Genomic DNA, 19,935 nt, shown 5'->3' with positions numbered 1-19,935 from the left:
CCTATTTCCAGAGGACTAGTACATGCAGAATTGGCAACTACAAGGGATGAAAAGTTTAAAAAGTAGATCCTACAAGATGTAACAAATACTTTTCTTCTAAACATCAAGGTATAGCTCAGGAACACTTTGATAAGATTTGGTCCACTAAGGAATCTGGCTTGATAGCTAAACACTTTAGACCACAAAGTTAACATGATTGCATACATCTTACAATACATGTTACCTTGATCTGTTAAAATAAGCCAGTCTGAAACTGAAGAAGCATGACTAGCTCTGCTTTAGTGTCTAAGGTATCACAGCATCACTTGGAAGTAGACTGAAATCTTATCTTCCCCTTAAAGTAGTTGTTGTCATGTCAAACAGACTTTTTACTGTTAACAAAAATAAAGAAAAACATCCTTGAAAATATATTATCAGCAGGTAAGTCATCCCTCAGCCAGAGGTTAGTCTACTTCTTCCATGTGTGATGTGTCATCATCTCCTTCCAGAGGTGTGGCATTTCTTCAGTTACAGCTGCACTGGTAACATCAGCAGTAGGGTCATCTTCATCAATACCAGGACCAAGTTTGATCATCCTGTAGATCCTGTTAGCATGTGACTGGGGATCTTCCAGACTGAAGCCAGAAGACAAGAGTGCAGTTTTGTAAAGCAAGATGACAAGATCCTTCACAGACTTGTTCTTATCAGCCTCTTCCTTTTGCCTTAAGGTCTCAAGAATGGAATGATCAGGGTTTATCCCCAGGTGTTTCTTGCTGCCAGGTAATTCATTGCTGAGTTGTCTCTTAGGGCTGGAAGCAGCTTTTGAACTGAGTAGTGGGCAGAGGTTTTAAGTTTGGAGGTCTCAGAAGAAGACAGAGATGAAAGAAAGTTTGGATCTTCTTCAAGACTTGTCAAGTGGTTGTGACCAAAATGCTGATAGAGATATGGATAGTGAAGTCCAGACTGATGACATCTCAGATGGAAATGAGGAAGTTATTGGGAACTGGAGCAAAGGTCACCTGTGTTACACCTTAGCAAATAACTTGATTGCATTGTGTCTATGTCCTAGGGCTCTGTGGAAGTTCAAAGTTAAGAGTAATTACCTAGGGTATCTGGCAGAGTAAATTTCTAAGCAACAAAGCATTTAAGAAGTAGCATGGCTGCTCAGATACAGGAACAACAATTTGGAACTTGTATTGAAGTTAAACTCCAATCCATGAGAACAGCCACAAGGGCTCTACCCTGCAAAGCCCCAGGGGTGAAGCTGTCCAAGGACTTGGGAGCCCACCTTTTGCACCAGTATGCCCTGGATGTAGGACATGGAGTCAAATATTATTTTGAAGCATTAATATTTAATGTCTTCCCTGCTGGGTTTTGGACTTGTGTGGGGCCCGTTGTCCCTTTCTTTTGGCCAACTTCTCCCTTTTGGAATGGGGATCTTTACCAAATGCCAGTATCACCATTGTATCTTAGAAGTAAATAACTTTTAAAAAAATCTTACAGGCTCATAGATGGAAGGAACTTGCATGGAGTCTCATACAAGACTTTGGAACTTACATTGAAAAGAGAAGCAGAGTATAAAAGTTCAGAAAATTTCTAGCCTTGACATGTGGTAGAGAAAGAAAGAGCCTTTTCAAGTGGTGAATTCAAGCAGACTGTGAAGCAATCACTTGCTAGAGGAATTAAGGGACTGAGTGCTAATAGTCAAGGCAATGGGAAAAAGGCCTCAAATGCATTTCAGAAGTTTCTAAGATAGATCCTTCCATCACATTCTCAGAGACCTAGGAGGAAACAATGGTTTTGGGGGCCAGGCCTGGGGTGCTGCTGCCTTGCTCAGCCTCAGGACAATGCTCCCTACATTTGGGCCACTCCAGCTTCAGCCTCAGCTCAGTGGGGCTATAGTCACCACTTAAGAGGGTGCAAGCTATTAGCTTTGGTGGTTTCCAAATGATGTTAGACCTACAGATGCACAGTACAGAAGACTGAAGGATGCTTGGTCTCTTCTACCTAAATTTCAGGGAGTGTATGGGAAAGTCTAGTTGTCCAGGAAGGAGCCTGCTACAGGGACAGGAATCCCACAGGGATCCTCTACTAGGGCAGTGCTGAGGGGAAATGTGGGGTTGGAGTCACCACATAGGGTGCCCATTAGGGCACTGCTTAGTGGAGTTGTGGCAAGGGGACCACCACCCTTCAGACCTCAGAATGAAAAAGCCATAGGCACACAACTCTAATCCAAGAGAGCAGCCACAGGGGCTATACTTTACAAAGCCACAAGGGTGGAACTGCTCAAGCACTTGAGAGCCCACCCCTTTCACCAGGATGCCCTGGATATAGGACATGAAGTCAAATATTATTTTGGAACTTTAACATTTAATGTCTTCCCTGCTGGGTTTTAGACTTCATGGATAGTTGGTGCTGTTTTCACAGTAATGAGCGAGTTCTTTCTCTATAAGTTCACATGAAATCTGGTTGTTTAAGAGCATGGCACTTACTCCCAAATTGCTGTCTCTCTTGCCATGTGATACATCAGATCCCCCTTTGCCATTTGCCATGATTGTAAGCCTTCTGAGGTCCTCACCAGAAGCTGAGCAGACACCAATACCATGCTTTCTATACAGCCTACAGAACTGTGAGGCAAAACAAACAAGACAAAGCCCTCTTTTCTCTATAAGTTACCCAGCTTCTGATATTCCTTTATAGCAATACAAATAGGCTAACACAATTGGTTATAGCTGGGCACTTGCCTTATTTGAACCTGCTTTGATCACCTGGCTGCCTTTAGTTGGCTGAAACTTGACTATTTTTTACAAGAGTAGGTTGCAGTCTGTTTACACATCATGTTTGGTAAACCTTTAGGCCAAACTTAAAATACATATGGAAGCAGCTTCAGGCCAGACTACATTGAACTATTTATCCCTTTTGGTCAACTTTCCAATTTTGAAGGATTGGCCAAAATTTTAGGCATTGATATCATTCTCTGTCACTGTCAGAAATGGACTTAGTCTCATTACGGAATTCACAAGTCATGTTTGTCTCAATTCCCATCTGTTTTGGGGTCTATCTATGTCCTTAAAGTTTCAATTTGAGCATGTGGCACTGAGCACAGGTAGCTCCATTTCAGTTTGGTCTGGTCTACTGGAGCATAGTGAAGGAGCTTAGTCCAAAACAATGGCCTCCAATAATTTTGTTTAATATCCTCCCCTTTTGGCCAGGTTTTTGCCTAGGTAAGAATGTGACAAAAATTTAGGGCTTTAGCACTACTCTCAGTTAAGCACTACTCTCAGTTACCATCATTCTAGGGTTCTGGTCTCAACTCACCATTCACAGATTACTCTGTTCTCATAATTATACATTTCTTTGGGCTTTTGTCATTCCAGCTGAAGAGAGACCAGTTGACATTCTACAGATGGCTGCATGCAAACATTTAAAACCTTTGAGAGAATACAGCATACCAAGGAGACTACTATTATGACTATTAAGGCCAAGCATTTGTTGTATGCTTCTTAGCGAGGGTCCCCATGAATAAAATAATCCAAAATTGAACAAATCAAAGAATAAGCCACATAGGAGTCTACCCATTTTAACCAAGCAGCCTATTGATGAACCCTCTGAAACTGAGCCTCTATAATACCCAATGTAGTCACCCATGTGTAACAAGAAGTGTCAGCAACTGCATAGATTCCTTCCTATTCAGCTACCATGTAATCTAAAACAATTCTATTATCTAGTTAAAGTTTATCAAGAGAATGTAAAGAAATCTTTTGTGCAACCATAGGCTTTGCAGTAAAATGTTCTGTGGAGACTACTATGAAAAATACATTTTAAATCATTGCCTCATTTATATTTACTCTAAGCCATGATTAAAAGGGCTTAACAAACAATGCCCACCTGGAAAGTTGAAGGCCTCCTGCCAATAGTCTCTTTAACCTTTGACATAAGTAAAGAGGAGTGGACCAATGTTTTGCTTATGACTGATTTTGGAGCAACAAATGTCTCATTGAAATGCCTAGCCTATATTGACCCTTCATCTTCCATCCATCAAGCATAAGGTTTACCATGTATTAGGTTAGCTGTGGAATCCTCTACTAATAAAAATAGATCACGTAGGTGAACCCAAAACCCATTATTTACCAGTTATATTGTTCATAGATGCATAAACAAGAAAAAAAAAATAAGGAGGTAAGAGTTTTATAATGGCAGAAAAGTCTTGATCCATGATCTTAGGAAAGCTATCCATGTCTAGGATGCTGTGTGCTTCTAGAGAGAAACTTCCCTGATGAGCTTTACCTAAGTTCTCCAATGGGTGTATAGTTCCAAGAGTTTGAAGAAACCCTCTGAGTTGTGAGATTATGGACCCCAAGTTAGAAGCTCTGAAGTCTTGTTGCAATATGTGAGGCAAGGGTAGTCTATCTCTGATGCCATTCCCAGAACACCGAATCTCTGAGTTCTAGATTATGAAGGGTTTGAATGTCCTCAGTGGGTAGATCATGAAAGCCTTCCTTTACTTCGTGAAAATATACTTTGGCATAATTCATTAAAGCACTTCAGCATTTAGTCATGTAGGGATATGGTCTTGACAGTGACTATTTCATAAGGGATCAACTTATGTTTTCCACTGGAAGTATAATTGTCATCAATCTATAATACCTTTGACCAAGACAATCTAGTTGATTCAGTTAGCTTTGCCTAATACCATTGTATCTATAATGCTTTATTTAAATATTTTGAAATTTTTCCAGTGAAACAAATACCTCTACTGCAAGTGATTCCTTCAGGAATGCCCCATGAAGGAAACACATTTTCTGTAAATATTTTAGTTACTGTTTTGGCATTCACCCTCCTGCAGGGGAATGCTATACAACCGTAATACATTCACTTAAAATGGCAATTAAAAGAAATCCCTCTAGAAATGTTCAAATGGCCCATTAGGTAGCAGCAATATACCTAAATTTTTTATTGTCTTCCCCGGATTATGGGTTTGATGAACCAAACACTGGTCATATAGCATAATTGCAATTTAGAATAGTCACTACACTAATTTAAAAATATATATATTTGTGTCATTTTGTCTCTTCCATCATGAGTCATGGAGTGCAGAGCTTTTGATAATGAAAGCTTTAAGGACTCAGAAAGGACCACGTAGCCATCCAGATTCTCCATGAATCCATGCTTAATATTGGATGTATTTGTTCTTAAATACTAATTTTGTTTCTCCAATTCAGGTGCATGGAACTATTTATTAAATGAGTTTTTATAGGTCATTTAACTTGGATCATGAAGTTTATTCAAGATGCGTATCTTAACAACTTCAGTACTGGCTGACTTAGCATGAAAATCTGCCAAAGTATTTTCTTAGTATTTAATTAGACCTTGTCCCGCTTGGGTTAGCAATTTTATAAACCAGTCAGTCCTTCAGTAGAGTTCTGGGAATTCTTAACCAGTCCAAATAATTTAATCCTCAAGTTATCAGAAAACTGAATTCAGGAGGACCTAACAGTGTCCTTTCCATCTTTTCCATAAACCTTCTTGAAGACACAACAGTTTAGGATTATAATTTTTTTCTAAGGAGCTTTGAGAAAAATCACCAGAATCAAACAAATAACTGTGGACAACAAGATTTAAAATGATCATAGATAAAGATACAATTGACCAAAAAATGGTTATTTCTGTGGCCTACAACAATTTAACATGATAGCCATAATTATGACAGATACATACAAGATATATCCGAATTTAAGGAATTTTATATAATTTTGAAATACATATTAGTGACATTCATGTAAATATAACTCAAAATACAGTTAAAACATTGTGTATTATTTGACAATGCTTCCCATATAATTTAGTGTATCAATGAAGGTTGTTTATTATCTCTCTTTTGGATGCTTCAGGGGTCCTAAGTAACATCCCAAGTAGTTTGAGATAAAAAGACTTGATTTTGATATTGAAGTTCTATTTTGGAAACTCTGCCAAATATGTCAAAGGTTAAAACACTTGATCAAAGTAGAATGACAGGTCATTGTGAAATGAAACCAAGTGACAAAAAATGTTAAAGGCACAAAGCACAAGAAATTGTCTTGATGAAACATGGAATTTGTTTCTTAGGCCAGTTACCTAAAACATAAAGAAAAGCTTCTCATAATTTTCTACTAAGAACAGATCAATGCTCTCAGAAAACCTCACTTTTCCAATACAGATGCCCAAACTCTAGCCTTACCTCAGTGTACTTTTGATAATAATGCTCAATTTTTAGAAAAACTCACAAATAATCTCCTCTAATTTTAGCCAGCTTGATCACAAATGAAATTCCTTTTTCAAGACTGATCTCCTACAAACCTCTACAGCCTTCTCTGCTTCTTATTTTGGAACAACCATTCTACTTTAAGACAAGGATTACCTATTATTCTTTTTCCATAACGAAAACACATCTTTTATGTAAGTGTCATTTACCAAAAACACATCTTACTTTCCTTGCAGAAGTTGTTGTTTTAATTAACATATTAAATTTTTTAAAACTCAAGCAACATTAATTCCTAGTGAAAACCTAAGATGTAAGCAATTTTGAACTGTTTTATATCATCATTTTGTAGATAAAAAGTATTTTATGATTTTTGGAGACATATTTTCTCTTAACACAATTTTTATAGTTTTTACTAGACCCAGATATATTTAGCTTGTCTATATTATATAAAAAGAAGTCAAAGTATATAAAGTTGAACATGTTTAATAATTAATGTCTCTCCTGGGAGTGGTGGTTCACATCTGTAATCCCAGTACTTTGGGAGGCTGGGGTGGGCAGATCACCTGAGATTGGGAGTTCAAGACCAGCCTGAACAACATGGAGAAACCCTGTCTCTACTTAAAATATGAGTTAGCCGGGCGTGATGGCACATGCCTGTAATCCCAGCTAGCCAGGAAACTGATGCAGGAGAATCACCTGAAATTGGGAGGCAGAGGTGAGCCAAGATCATGCTCCAGCCTGGGCAATGAAACTCGGTCTCAAAAAAAAAAAAAAAAAAAATTAATGTCTCAGTATTTTAAGTTAAAAAAGACTCAGACATTTAATGAGTATCTATTAAATTAACATGATTTTAAGATTTTCAAATTTATGAAAAAGATTTTTTAAATGATAGCAAATCCATTTATATATTTTTATGTCATTTACATTCACCTAATTTACTCATTATTAACAATGATATTTGAATTGTTCATTGATATGGTTTGGCTGTGTCCCCCCCCATAATCTCATCTTGAACTGTAGCTCCTATAATACCCACATTGTGGGAGGGACCCAGTGGGAGACAATTGAATCATGGGAGTGGTTTCCCCCATACTGTACTTGTGGTAATGAATAGGTCTCAAGAAATCTGATGGTTTTATAAAGCCCTTTTGCCTGGCTCTCATTCTGCTCTTGTATGCCACCATGTGAGATGTGCCTTTCACCTTTCACCATGATTGTGAGGCCTCCCCAGCCACATGGAACTGTGAGTCCATTAAACCTCTTTCTTTTGTAAATTGTCCAGTCTCCGGTATGTCTTTACTAGCAGTGTGAAATGGACTTATACAGTAAATTGGTACTGGGAGTGGGGTGCTGCTGAAAAGGTACCTGAAAGTGTGAAAGCAACTTTGGAACTGGGTAACAAGCAGATGCTGGAACAGTTTGGAAGGCTGAGAAGAAGATAGAAAAATTTGGGAAAGTTTGAAACTTTCTAGAGACTTGTTGAATAGCTTTAACCAAAATGCTGATAATAACATAGACAATGAAATCCAGGCTGAGGTGGTCTCAGATGAAGATGACGAACTTTTGGGAACAGAAGCAAAAGTGACTCTTGTTATATTTAGCTTAGACCTCTGCAGGAGGCCCTCCCATCACAAGCCCAGAGGCCTAGAAGTAAAAGATGGTTTTGTGGGCCGGGTCCAGGGCCCCTCTGCTGTGTACAGCCTAGTAACTTGGTGCTCTGAGTCCCAGTCACTCTAGCTGTAGTTAAAAGGGGCCAAGGTACACCTACGGCCATGGCTTAAGAGGGTGCAAGCCCCCAACCTTGGCAGCTTCCACATGGTGTTGAGCATGCAGGTGCACAGAAAACAAGAATTGAGGTTTGGGAACCTCTGCCCAAATTTCAGAGGATGTATGGAAATGCCTGGATGTCCAGGAAGAAGTTTGCTGCAGGGGCAGGGCCCTCATGGAAAACCTCTGCTAGGGCAATGTAGAAGGGAAATGTGGGATTGATGCCCCCACACAGAGTTCCCCCTGGGGCACTGACTAGTGGAGCTATGAAAAGAGGGCCACCATCCTCTAGATCCCAGAATGGTAGATCCACCAACAGCTTGTACAGTATACCTGTAAAAGCTACAGACACTCAATGCCCGCTCATGAAAGCAGCCAGGATGGAGGCTATCATCTGAAAATCCACAGGAGCAAAGCTGCCCAAGGCTATGGGAACCCACCACCTGCATCAGTGAGACCTGGATATATGACATGGAGTCAAAGGAAATCATTTTGTATCTTTAAGATCTGACTACCCTACTGAATTTGGGATTTGCATGAGACCTGTTGCTCCTTTGTTTTGGGGCTAAATGTCCCATTTGGAATAGCTGTATTTAACCAATGCCTGTACCCTGATTGAATCTAGGAAGTAATTAACTTGCTTTTGATTTTACAGGCTTATAGGCAGAAGGGACTTTCCTTGTCTCAGATGAGATTTAGACTATGGACTTTTGAGTTAATGCTAAAATGAGTTATGACTTTGGGAGACTGTTGGGAAGGCACGATCCTGTTTGAAATGTGAAAGGGACATGAGATTTGGGAGGGACCAGAAGCAGAATGATACGGTTTGGCTGTGTTTCCACCCAAGTCTCATCTTAAATTGTAGCTCCCATGATTCCCATGTGTTGGGGGAGGGACAGGAGATAATTGAATCACAGGGGTGGTTTCCCTCATACTGTTCTCATGGTAGTGAATAAGTCTCATGAGATCTGATGTTTTTATAAGGAGAAACCCCTTTCACCTGGCTCTCATTCTGCTCTTGTCTGCTGCCATGTGATATGCCTTTCACCTTCCACCATGATTGTGAGGCCACCCAAGACACGTGGAAGTGTGAGTTCTTTAAACTTCTTTCTTTTGTAAATTGCCCAGTCTCAGATATGTGTTTATCAGCAATGTTAAAACAGATTAATACATTAATTAAACAAAGTTAGCCATTGAAGGAGTTCAAGAAATGTCACTCCAAATTAGGTTGCTTTGGTAGATTATTGCTGCCAATAGGTAGAAGGAGCAGTAGTTTTTTAATTCCCCTTATCTGTTCCAACATAGGTTTTTCAAAGGAACTCAATTGTCATCAGTCTGCTCCTTAGTGAGTTTCAGCAATCAGGAAAATTTTACTCTTATTACAGGAGAAGAGACTTCATCACACCCAGACAGATCTTGTCACAAACCATCACTCATTCTTATGACAGCCCATTCATCTTTCCCAAAAGACATTTACTCTGAACAGTTTCTTACACCCCCTCTCCATTTTACCCCTGACAGCAGGAGGTGGAGTCAAGGGGATCACTCTTTTCTTGACTGACTCATCTAGTTATTGACCTAAGTGACCGTTAGCTAGGTTGCTCTTTGTAATCTCATACTTTTTGAATTATCAAATGTCTTCAAACTGGGGTAAATAATGCAGCCTGAATTGGGGCTCTGCAATATTGGGGGACCAGCACAGATCACTTTGGTTCATCCAAACACTGGTAGATTCAGGCTTGTTTTAACTTCATCACTGTTTACTTATTTTATTTTTAAAAACTATCTAAAATTTTTACCTTAAATTTTCATTTCTAAAATGGTGCCTTAGTTAAAACAAGGTAGAAAATGTACATTTCAAAAGCACAGAGCTGAGACTTCAGGTCTATATACCATGATTTGTCTAAATTTAAGAAGGAGGGTACATTTAAATGCTGTTAATATGGCCAGGAAAATCACCGTAAACAGAGGTAGGACTGGCAATGTGGATTTAAACCAAGGCTTTCTTCATGGTAAAAGTTTCCAGTGACATAATCCTTTCTCTGTTCCAGAGAGTACAGAGAGATGCAGAGAGGCAGACGCCCTTTCAAGTAGAGATTTCGTTCTTTATACCTTGTCTCCTGTATAGATGTAAGTATAAACACTTACAGAAGTGTTTCAAAATAGCCAGCTAAATAACAAAAAGGTGTATTTTGAGGTGCATTAGTTCAATAGGTGGTGTTTTTAACTTAGCTTCTGTTTCTTGGCTAAAATTCCTAAGTTCAGTGTGGAGCTAACAAATGGAGCAAAGAAAGCATTCTCCATGCCTCGACAAGCATATATGCTCTGAAAAAGAAGCCAGCTTACTTTACCTGAGGGCATGCATTTATAAACATTTTTTCCAGCTTTTTTTTAATTTTAACTTTTGGGTGGCGTTACCAGTTGAGGATATCCAGGTTTTTGGCATTTTGAACAAAGAGTTGGACAAAATGCACAAATAAAGCAAGGAAAGAATGAAGCAACAAAGCAGAGATTTATTGAAAATGAAAGCACACTCCACAGGATGGGAGTGGGCTGAGCAAGGAGCTCAAGGGCCTCAGTTACAGAATTTGCTAGGGGTTTCAACACCCTCTAGAGGTTTTCAATTGGTTGCTTGGTGTATGCCCTTATGTAAATGAAGAGAATAAAGTAGTTACAAAGTCATTTACTTGGTATGACTTAGGCTGAGCGTTACTCCAATATGCTTATAGCCTTTTATTGGGACACCCCACAGCAGTCGGGTGTGCTAAAGGAACGGATGCCCAGCTTCAGCACCTGGAGGACTGTGGGTATAAAGTGTCTAAAAAGAAAGCTCAGAATTGCTGAAAGCAAGTGCAATATCTGGGATTCACCATCCAGTAGGGATAGCACAGCCTAGGAGCAGAGAGGAAACAAGCCATTTGCAACCTGCCAGAACCTGAGACTAGAAGGCAGGTGAGAGAGTTCCTGGGAGCCTCGGGTTTCTGTAGACTGTGGATTCCAAACTTCGCAGTACTGGCCAAAGCCCTTTATGAAGTCACTAAGGGGGAAGACAAAGAACCCTTTGAATGGGGATCTCAGTAGAGGCAGTCCTTTCAGGAACTGAAAGAGAAACTTACATCAGCTCTGGGGTTACCTGATTTAACAAAGCACTTCACGTTGCACGTGTCAGAAAGAGGGGGACAAATGGCAGTCGGAGTTCTAACACAAAGAGTGGGACCTTGTCCCAGCCCTGCAGTTTCTCTCACCAAGCAGCTGGATGGAGTTTCCAAGAGATGGCCTCCATGTTTAAGGGCACTGGTAGCAACTGTTATGCTAGCACAAGAGGATAATATGCTAACTCTGGAGCAAAACTTAAATACCAAAGCACCCCACACAATAGTCACTCTAATGAATACCAAAGGACTTTCTCCAAGCAGAAGTGGGGCAAATAATTAAAGAGGGATGGATCCAGCTACCAGATGGAAGAGTAGCGGTTACTGACCACAGAGTTCTGGAAAGGTGGAGTAGATTAACTGGATTATTAAGAATAGTTTAGGGAAGATGTGTCAGGAAAAAGGATTAAAGTGGTTGCAGGCACTTCCCTTGGTGTTATTCAAGATTAGATGAATTCCCGATATTCCCCCATGAAGTTTTATATCATAGGCCCCCTCCCATACTTCAGGCACTCCCAGGAACTGCTCAGGAGTGGGGAGAAATTGAGCTAGGATGACAGCTACAAGCTCTAGGAAAAATCACTCAGGATATTTCAACCTGGGTAAACGAAAGAAGCCCTGTAAGCTTATTCTCCCCAGTTCACCCTTTCTCACCTGGTGATGGTATGTGGCTAAAGGACTGGAATGTAGTCCCTCTGAAGCCACAGTGGAAAGGACCCCAGACTGTGATCCTGACCACTCCCACAGCCGTAAAGGTAGAGGGAATCTCAGCCTGGATCCACCACAGTTGTGCAAAACCTGCAGCAACTTGGGAAGCTAGACCAGACCAAGACAACAACTGCAGAATTACCTTAAGGACAAAAAAATGTGCTCCAGCCACATCCTGGAAGCTGGCTGGTCCACACATGGTCAAAGTATGAGGAAAGTCATCATGGGGCTTATTCTTAGGATTTGGACTTATATAGTAGCGACATTAACTAATTTTGAAAAATGCTCTCAGTGTGTGCACCATATTACTGAGGTATGACAAAAGTTACTGCCATTCTTTTGTTCTACAGCTATTATGAATGTGCAGGGACACAGAAGGGAATCTATTTATATAACGGTACTCAGTATAAGCTGTGTAACCCAGGACAATGGAACAGCCCTACTAAAATAACAGCTAAAAGAGAGGAAAATAATAACGAGAGTGAGAACTCTCACTAATGTTATAGGTGAGATTCTCAAAGTGGGGAGTGAGGAAGGAAAACTTTCATCACCCTTAATCCTCTGAAGCTTCTAAATTCACTTCCCCTAGCCTTCTGCATTGCATTTCAATAGGAAAGGTAAAATCTAGCAGATCAGGCACCACCCTTAATCGCACGCCTATAGATAGCAGGCATGGTATGGAGGAATCTTTCCGAAAGGAATTGTTTTTGCTTAAACACAATCAGACCCCCACCTAAGTCATGTACCCCACACCTACTTCATGGATCAAAACCTTTTCACACGTTATTTCTAAGACTGTGAGCCTTTAAAAGGGGAGAGGATTTTCTAGTCCGGGAGCTAGGCCAGTCGCTCCCAGCTTAATAAATCACCACTTCCTTCCCAGTTCGGTGTTGGAGATGTTTGCTTGTGGTCTTTCCTACTTTCACATGCAAAGGTAGATGTGGCCAGAGAAAGAGCACCAAGATCTTCAGGAATTAAGGATCCAATTTGTAATTGAGTCTTGGCTTTTGTTCTTAGATATGCTTAATCAGTGTAGCCAATAATATTCCTGTTGTACTGAAGTGAGCATAGAAAGTTAACACCAAGACAAAAGTATGCCAAATTGCAGGGTTTTTATTGCTGGCAGCCACGGAGGACTCGGAGGGTGTTAAGACATTTTATACCAGTAAAACCACCTCGGGGGTGAGGGTGAGGGGCGGAGGTGGGGGTGAGGGGCTTCAGACATTCCGAGGGCTAGTGGATTCTGTAAATTACCTCCTGGGTGGAGATGAAGGTGAGGGGCTCGGGACATTCCAGTGGATTACTGGGCGAAGATGAGGGTGAGGAGCTCTGGACATTCTGAGGGTCAGGGGACTTTTGACATTCTGATTGCTACTTAAGTGGTTCACAAAAGTCAAGATAAGCATTTGTTTACACATTGTCTGGGTAAGGTAGAAATCACAGACCTTAATTACTTATTACAAGTCGCAGGGGCCAAGGTGGCATGGGTTTAAACTGCTTGCCTGTCACATTAGGAGTTACAGAGAGCAGTTTCAACAGAAAGCCGAGGTATGGTTAAAGTATGCAGTTTTATGGGGCTTTTACCATGTCACATTCCCCTACCAGAGTACACAAGAAAAAGAAACAAAGGGGATAAAACACACAATCCCTGAGAATTTCCAAAAGCTGGAAATTCTCATTACTGCAGAAATTGCCATTTACTACTAATTTCTGTCTGACCCAGTCAGACATCTGAGCCCTCTAACTGGATCTTATCCAAACAATCACTATATCTAATTTTATCCTAGACCAAATTAAGTTTTTGCCATGACTTCCAAACCCCAAAATTTGCTCAAACAAACTCAGATGACTGAAGACATGAGAAAAATGAACACAATGAGCCTGGCAGATACCAGGCTGTTTTACGCCTCTTTGGAATTATCTCTGTCCAGAACCCTAGTGTTACCTAGTTCAAGGAAGAACTTTTTTCATCTTTGAAATAACAGCTACCACAGGAAGACTTTCCTTCTTTTCTTTGTTCTCCTCCTTACTAACATCCCACTTCCCCTTTTACACAAATCTACAATGAGTCTATAATTTACCATTTACAGGGTTACAATGAGTTCCCTCTAATTTGCAAATAAGGGAAGCATAATGATTCTCTGGAAGTTAACCCTTAACACTGACACATTAAGGATCCAGGCAGAGAAGTGCAAAGACATTTTACAAAGATAGGATAGTTTCCAAGCTCAGGAAAGATTGATTTATAACAAATCTGAAGCCCCTGGGGCCAGACTTGCTTTGGAATTTAGATAGTTGCTTTTTTTATAACGCAATAAATATGCCATATGTTATGTAACACCCTCAGCATAATTTTATGAAAATCATCAATGTTTGTGCAATGAAAGTGTAAATCCCTCACTAAGTAGGATAAATAAGTGGTATAGCTTCACATTCTTTCATGTCAGAGTTGCTCTCAATTTACTAAAACTGTTGACTAAAAGAGTCAAACTCTGTGTAATCTTTGAAGAGATTTATTCTGAGCTAAATATCAGCGACCATGGCCCAAGGCAGAGTCTCAAGAGGTCCTAAGAACGTGCATCCAAGGTAGTCAGTCTACAGCTCGGTTTTATACATTTTTAGGGAGACATAAGACATCAATCAAAACATGTATGAAATATATTGGTTTGGTACAGAAAGGTGGGACAACTTGAAGTGGGGATTTTCAGGTCATAGGTGGATTCAAGGATTTTCTGATTGGCAATCGGTTAAAAGAGTTATTATCTATTGACTTAGAATCAGTAGAAGGGAGTGTCTGGGTTAAGATATGGGATTGTGGAAACCAAGGTTCTTATGCAGCTAAAGCCTCTATGTAGCAGGCTTCAGATATTAATAGAATAGATTATAAATGTTTCTTATCAGACTTAAAAAGGTGACAGACTCTTAGTTAATTCTCTCCTGGATCAGGGAAAAGACTTTGAAAGGGAAAAGAATTTGCTACAAAGTGGAGACTTTCCTAACAAGAGACAGCTTTGCAGGGCCATTTGAAAATATGTCAAAGAAATGTATTTTGGTGTAAAATTGTTTGATTTCTTTCAGCGCCTGCTAACTGTTATGTTGGTGTCTTATTGCCAAAAGAGCATGTTTTTTCACTTTTAAGGTATCTGTTTTAATGTTAATGGTGGTCAGTTGTGCCTGAATTCCAGAGGGAGCGATATGATTTAGCTGTGTCCGTACCCACATCTCATCTTGAATTGTAGTTTCCACAATCCCCAAGTGTCGTGGGAGGGACCTGGTGAGAGGTAATTGAATCATCAGGGTGGTTACCCCCATGCTACTGTTATAGTGATAGTGAGTGAGTTCTCATGAGATCTGATAGTTTTATAAAGAGATTTCCCCATTTTGCTCAGCACTTTTCCTTCCTGCCTCTATGTGAAGAAGGAAGTGTTTGCTTGCTCTTCCACCATGATTGTAAGTTCTCTGAAGTCTCCCCAGCCATGCAGAACTGTGAGTCAATTAAGCCTCTTTCCTTTACAAGTTATCCAGTCTCAGGTATGTATTAGCAGCATGAGAACAGACTAATACAAGGTGGAAAGTAAAATGAGACATGTCTGACATTCATCTCTCATCATGGCCAGAATTATTTTTTTAAGGCTTATTTAGAATGCTCTTGCTGAGAGGATGGGGTTCATCAGTCAAGTGGCACAATTTTATTTTTGGTTTACACTACTTTGAGTTTTTAGAGCTTTGAGAACTTCTAAATTGTGAAAAATAAGTTATAAGCTTGAATATTTCTAAGCAAAAAAATTATCAATCAGAAAGGAGGGAACTCAACCATGCAAGTGAAGAAAAAGAGGGAGAAGCAGGAACTACATGTGAGACATACACAGTGAAGCATGTCCAGTAAGAGGGAGGTTTTGCTGTATTTGGAATTCATTGCCAAGGCTGCCACCATTAAAAAAAAAAAAAAATGTTGAGCTATCTCAGCCTGAGAACATTAAACAGTTTACTCATCCAAACAGCCTTATTCTAGTCCATACTCTCCCATACCACTGGATGCTTGTTAATTTTGGCTTATATCAAATATCTGCCAAAGAGAATATTTCAAATAATGTTAAGAATTCCTGCTGCTGTGATATTTAAGAAATCAAGATATTTATCTTCAAATATATTTTTTGACTTATTTTGAGATAGCAATTGGGGGCTAACAAACAGAATTTATAGTAAGAATATTCAAGTGGGACTCAAACAGCATGAATATTCTTACTAAAAATTACCAAAAAGTACACCAGAGTTGATACATCAAGACTACTAGCACACCAGTAGCACACAAATCATTTTCTTCATAATAAAAATTTTGTAGAGGAAACAATGAATTTTACTATCTACTCAACCAGGTTGCACAGAGAGCGAAGGTGGGAGCCTGGCTGATAAGAAGTTTTTGCCCTTACCGTGGCTGACCAGGTGCTGGTTGTCCTTCAATGTGGCTTCCAGAAGAGTGGGACTTTGATTATCCTAATCACCATGCCAGACTGTACCAAGGGGGAAGTTTCTCTCGGCTCTCTGAAGTTTCACTGAAAAATTAAGTCACAAAAGGCAGATTAATTAGAGAAAAGGCGTACAAATTTATTTGATCACAGTTTTGTGTGGCACTGAAGGCTTCAGAATGAAGACCCACTCCTCCAAAGGGTCACAGAGGTTTATTTACCATCTTGAGGTTACAGAAAGAATGTGGGATCCAAGTATAGCCAATCACAGGTTGTGGTGGTAAATCAGGTTTTAGTAAAAAGACAGGAGAGACAGAAGAGTAGACTTGGCTAGCAAAAGTTGTCTTCTTAGGTAGATGAAACCTCAGAGAGAATATATAGTAAATGTTTCTCTGAAGGTCTTTAAAGGTGTCAGAATCTCAGTTCATCTTTCCTAGATCCAGACAAAGGAAGGCCTGGCTGCATTAATGCAGATTTTCTATAGATGCGAATTTCATGATTTAAATGAAAAATGTTTTAAGATGCTAGCTAGAACTAAATGGATATAGAATGTTGGTAAAGAAAGATAAAGGGAAGAATTGTAAAACATTATAAAAGGTTTATGGAAATCTTACCTTCTGGTCAAAACTAATTGGGATGGGATAGATTTGTTTATAAGGTTTTATTTAAATTAGCTTTAGTGTTAACAATATACTCATACAAAGGTAAAATTTAGTTTTGTCTTTTGAACTACATTTTTGTGTTGTATTAACAAGAGATAGTAAAAGAGTTTTGCTTACCTTTGAGTAAAATGCACAAACAAAATAAGAATTTGAAATTTTGATTTTGGAATGTTGGCCAAATATTAAAGGTTTAAAATATAAGCTCAAAATAGAATCACAGGTCAATAAAATAATAGTCATTTATTTAGCCAAAGCGATACACCTAACTGGGTACAAGGTACCTGGGAGTTTCCTTTTTCTACTTAACTTTTTACATTAATCACACTTATTTTAATTATAACAAGTATCAGCTATTCTATATAATTCAAGGTATCAGATGTCAATTTTAATAAGATTAAGAATATAACTAAGTATAGAGCTTATTCAAGCATGAAGCTTCAGGAAAAACCACCTAGTAAAGCACTGACACCAAATGAATAGGGTCAGTGTTTCCAAAGTGAAGAGGTTAAAGTTTCAATCATATAGACAGAAACAGAGAAGTTCCAGCAGCATTAAACATTTATATACTAAACCAGCTATACACACCACAGCAACCTGAATGACCACAGATTGATATATTCCAAAGAATATTACTTTATTATTTCATGAGGAGAGACAGTGATCTGAGAGGGTCTTATCTCTGGCAACTTGGGTATTAATTATTTCCAGGAAAAGGAGAAAAAAGTATAGAAGTTTGCAATTGCATGCCACAAGGCTCAGAATATTTAATGTTCTAGCAGCTTTAGATTTAATTTGTTTGAATTACTTAATTTCACATTTCCCTCTTTTCATTGTGATCTTTCAAAGAAAGCATCATGGATGCACTCAAACAGTTTTGGCTTGAAGGAAATAAAAAAATATTTTACCCCAAAATATATTCCTTTGACATATTTTGAGATGGCTGTCCAGGGGCCTGCAGGCAGAAGTAGTTCTATAATTCTGTCCTTGGTGGGGGAGATTTTCATTTGTAGACAAAATCTGCATTGATGCAGTCAAGCTTTCTCTGAAGGCCTTTCCTTGTCTGATCTAGGAAAGATTAACTGAAAGCCTGACACAAAGGTCTGAAAGAAACATTTGCCATCTATTCTTTCTGAGATCTGTTACCTGTGAGATTTCATTTACATCCCAAGACCACCTTTGCTAGCCAAGCTTCCTCTTCTCTCCCCCGCATAACCTATCTTGCCACTATAACCTGATTTACCACCATAATCCATTTTGGGCCATGCTCTGAGCCCCTTCTGTAACCTCAATCATCATATAGAAGTTTCTGTATTCCATGGAGATTGGGTAATAACTCTGTAATTCTTGCCGATGTGAACATTAATAATAAATTTGTATGCCTTTTCTCTAATTAATCTGCCTTTTATGAGTTGATTTTTTCAATGAACCTTCAGACAGAAAAAGGAAAAATTTATTTTGGCCTCTACAGGCTCCTTTATGTTCAAGAACTTAGTCCTACATTGAGGCTCATTCCTAGAGTGTCATGTCTTATGGCAGGAGGAATTTGTCACACTATAAAACTGATAGGGTATAGGAAAAATTTAAAGCAACATGAGGAAAGTGACTTTGTGACCTGAATCAGGCTACCAGGCCGCATCTTTAATTAATGCAATTTATTTGAGTAACCATTATTTCAGTTTGTTTAGTTGCATATTGACTTCATTGTGCACAAATGCTACCGCAGCAGTGAAGACAAATATAGGACAAAACACAACAAATGATTATAATTCCTAGAATAAGTAAGAGCTTTTGCCACTAATTTTCACAGTATCAAAACCAGCTGCTTACCCAATCATTTGGAGTGAGTGTTGTATCTGAAAGTTTAGTTATTTGGGTTTTATATCAGCCATTAATTTAGTGATGTATCTGATTCATCTGGAATACAGACACAACACACAGTTTTTAATTATTGTGCATGTTCCCTCTTGGGCTGCAGTGAGTATGTCTAAAGCTATACTGTTCTGTATTAGAGCCTTTCTTCATTGTTTAATAACAAGATATCCATCAGACTATTACTTAGGGCCTTTTTTATATAATTAATTAGGGCCTCTACATACCAAATGAAATCCTCAATAATCAGTTGCAGCAGAAAGATGGAAGCTAAATGATCAAACCAATGGAATACAGAAAAATTCCAACAAGATTGTAAATGAGGAAGATTTGCAGGTTTGGAAAGGGTATGAACTTAGCTTGGTATCCAGGCATAGTCCCAAAGACACCATCCTAACCATCATGGGGGTAGCTATGCCCATAGATTGGTGGTGCCCTGCCAAGATGTTTCATTTACAGCTAACTAATAAATTGTCATGGTACCCATTCAGTGGCATGCCAACCAGCACTTTGTCATATAATGGTGTGGGATACACTGTTCTTTGAGTATCTATCCCATATCACTAGTGTTATGGACCATGTATCTTTGGTATGATATTTTTTGTTCCCAACATAAAGGGGTGAGCTAAGTGACCAAAAGAGAGGAAAAGCCATATTAAACCATCCCAGATTTGTTATACTATCCCAGAATTGAGTTGTACTATCTCTTAGTTGTGCTAACATGAGCAAAAAGGCTAACAAACTAGTTTTTTTTTTTTTTTAACCAAAAAGCTCATCTCATATTGTTTTGTGAAGTATTATGAATAAGTCGATAATGTACGGCACCTTTAGTCATATAAGTACTAAGCACTGATGACTATTGTAGAAAAGCCAAAACATTCATAATATTCTATCCAATCTTGTCCTTGGAGAGGAAATATGCGCCATGGTAGGTCACAAACACCAGAGAGGAGCATGAGGCCACATACCAGCTTTAAATATATGTGTGTGTATATATATATATATATATATATATTTTTTTTTTTTTTTGCTTAAGTCACGAAGATTCACATCCTCTTTTCAGAAATAAACTTTTTCTCCATAACCAAAAT

At 39.0% G+C, this 19,935-nt stretch overlaps 1 pseudogene; it reads right to left on the bottom strand.

Annotated features, from left to right (window-relative positions):
• Window positions 1-414: 414 nt before the first annotated feature.
• On the bottom strand, window positions 415-972 carry LOC116557294 (annotated as a pseudogene).
• Window positions 973-19,935: the final 18,963 nt, after the last annotated feature.

The sequence above is a fragment of the Sapajus apella genome, unplaced genomic scaffold (assembly GCF_009761245.1).
Source record: "Sapajus apella isolate SASKATOON/1434 unplaced genomic scaffold, GSC_monkey_1.0 scaffold19, whole genome shotgun sequence".
NCBI classification, from domain to species: Eukaryota; Metazoa; Chordata; class Mammalia; order Primates; family Cebidae; genus Sapajus; species Sapajus apella.
This window is presented reverse-complemented; position numbering and strand designations above follow the sequence as displayed.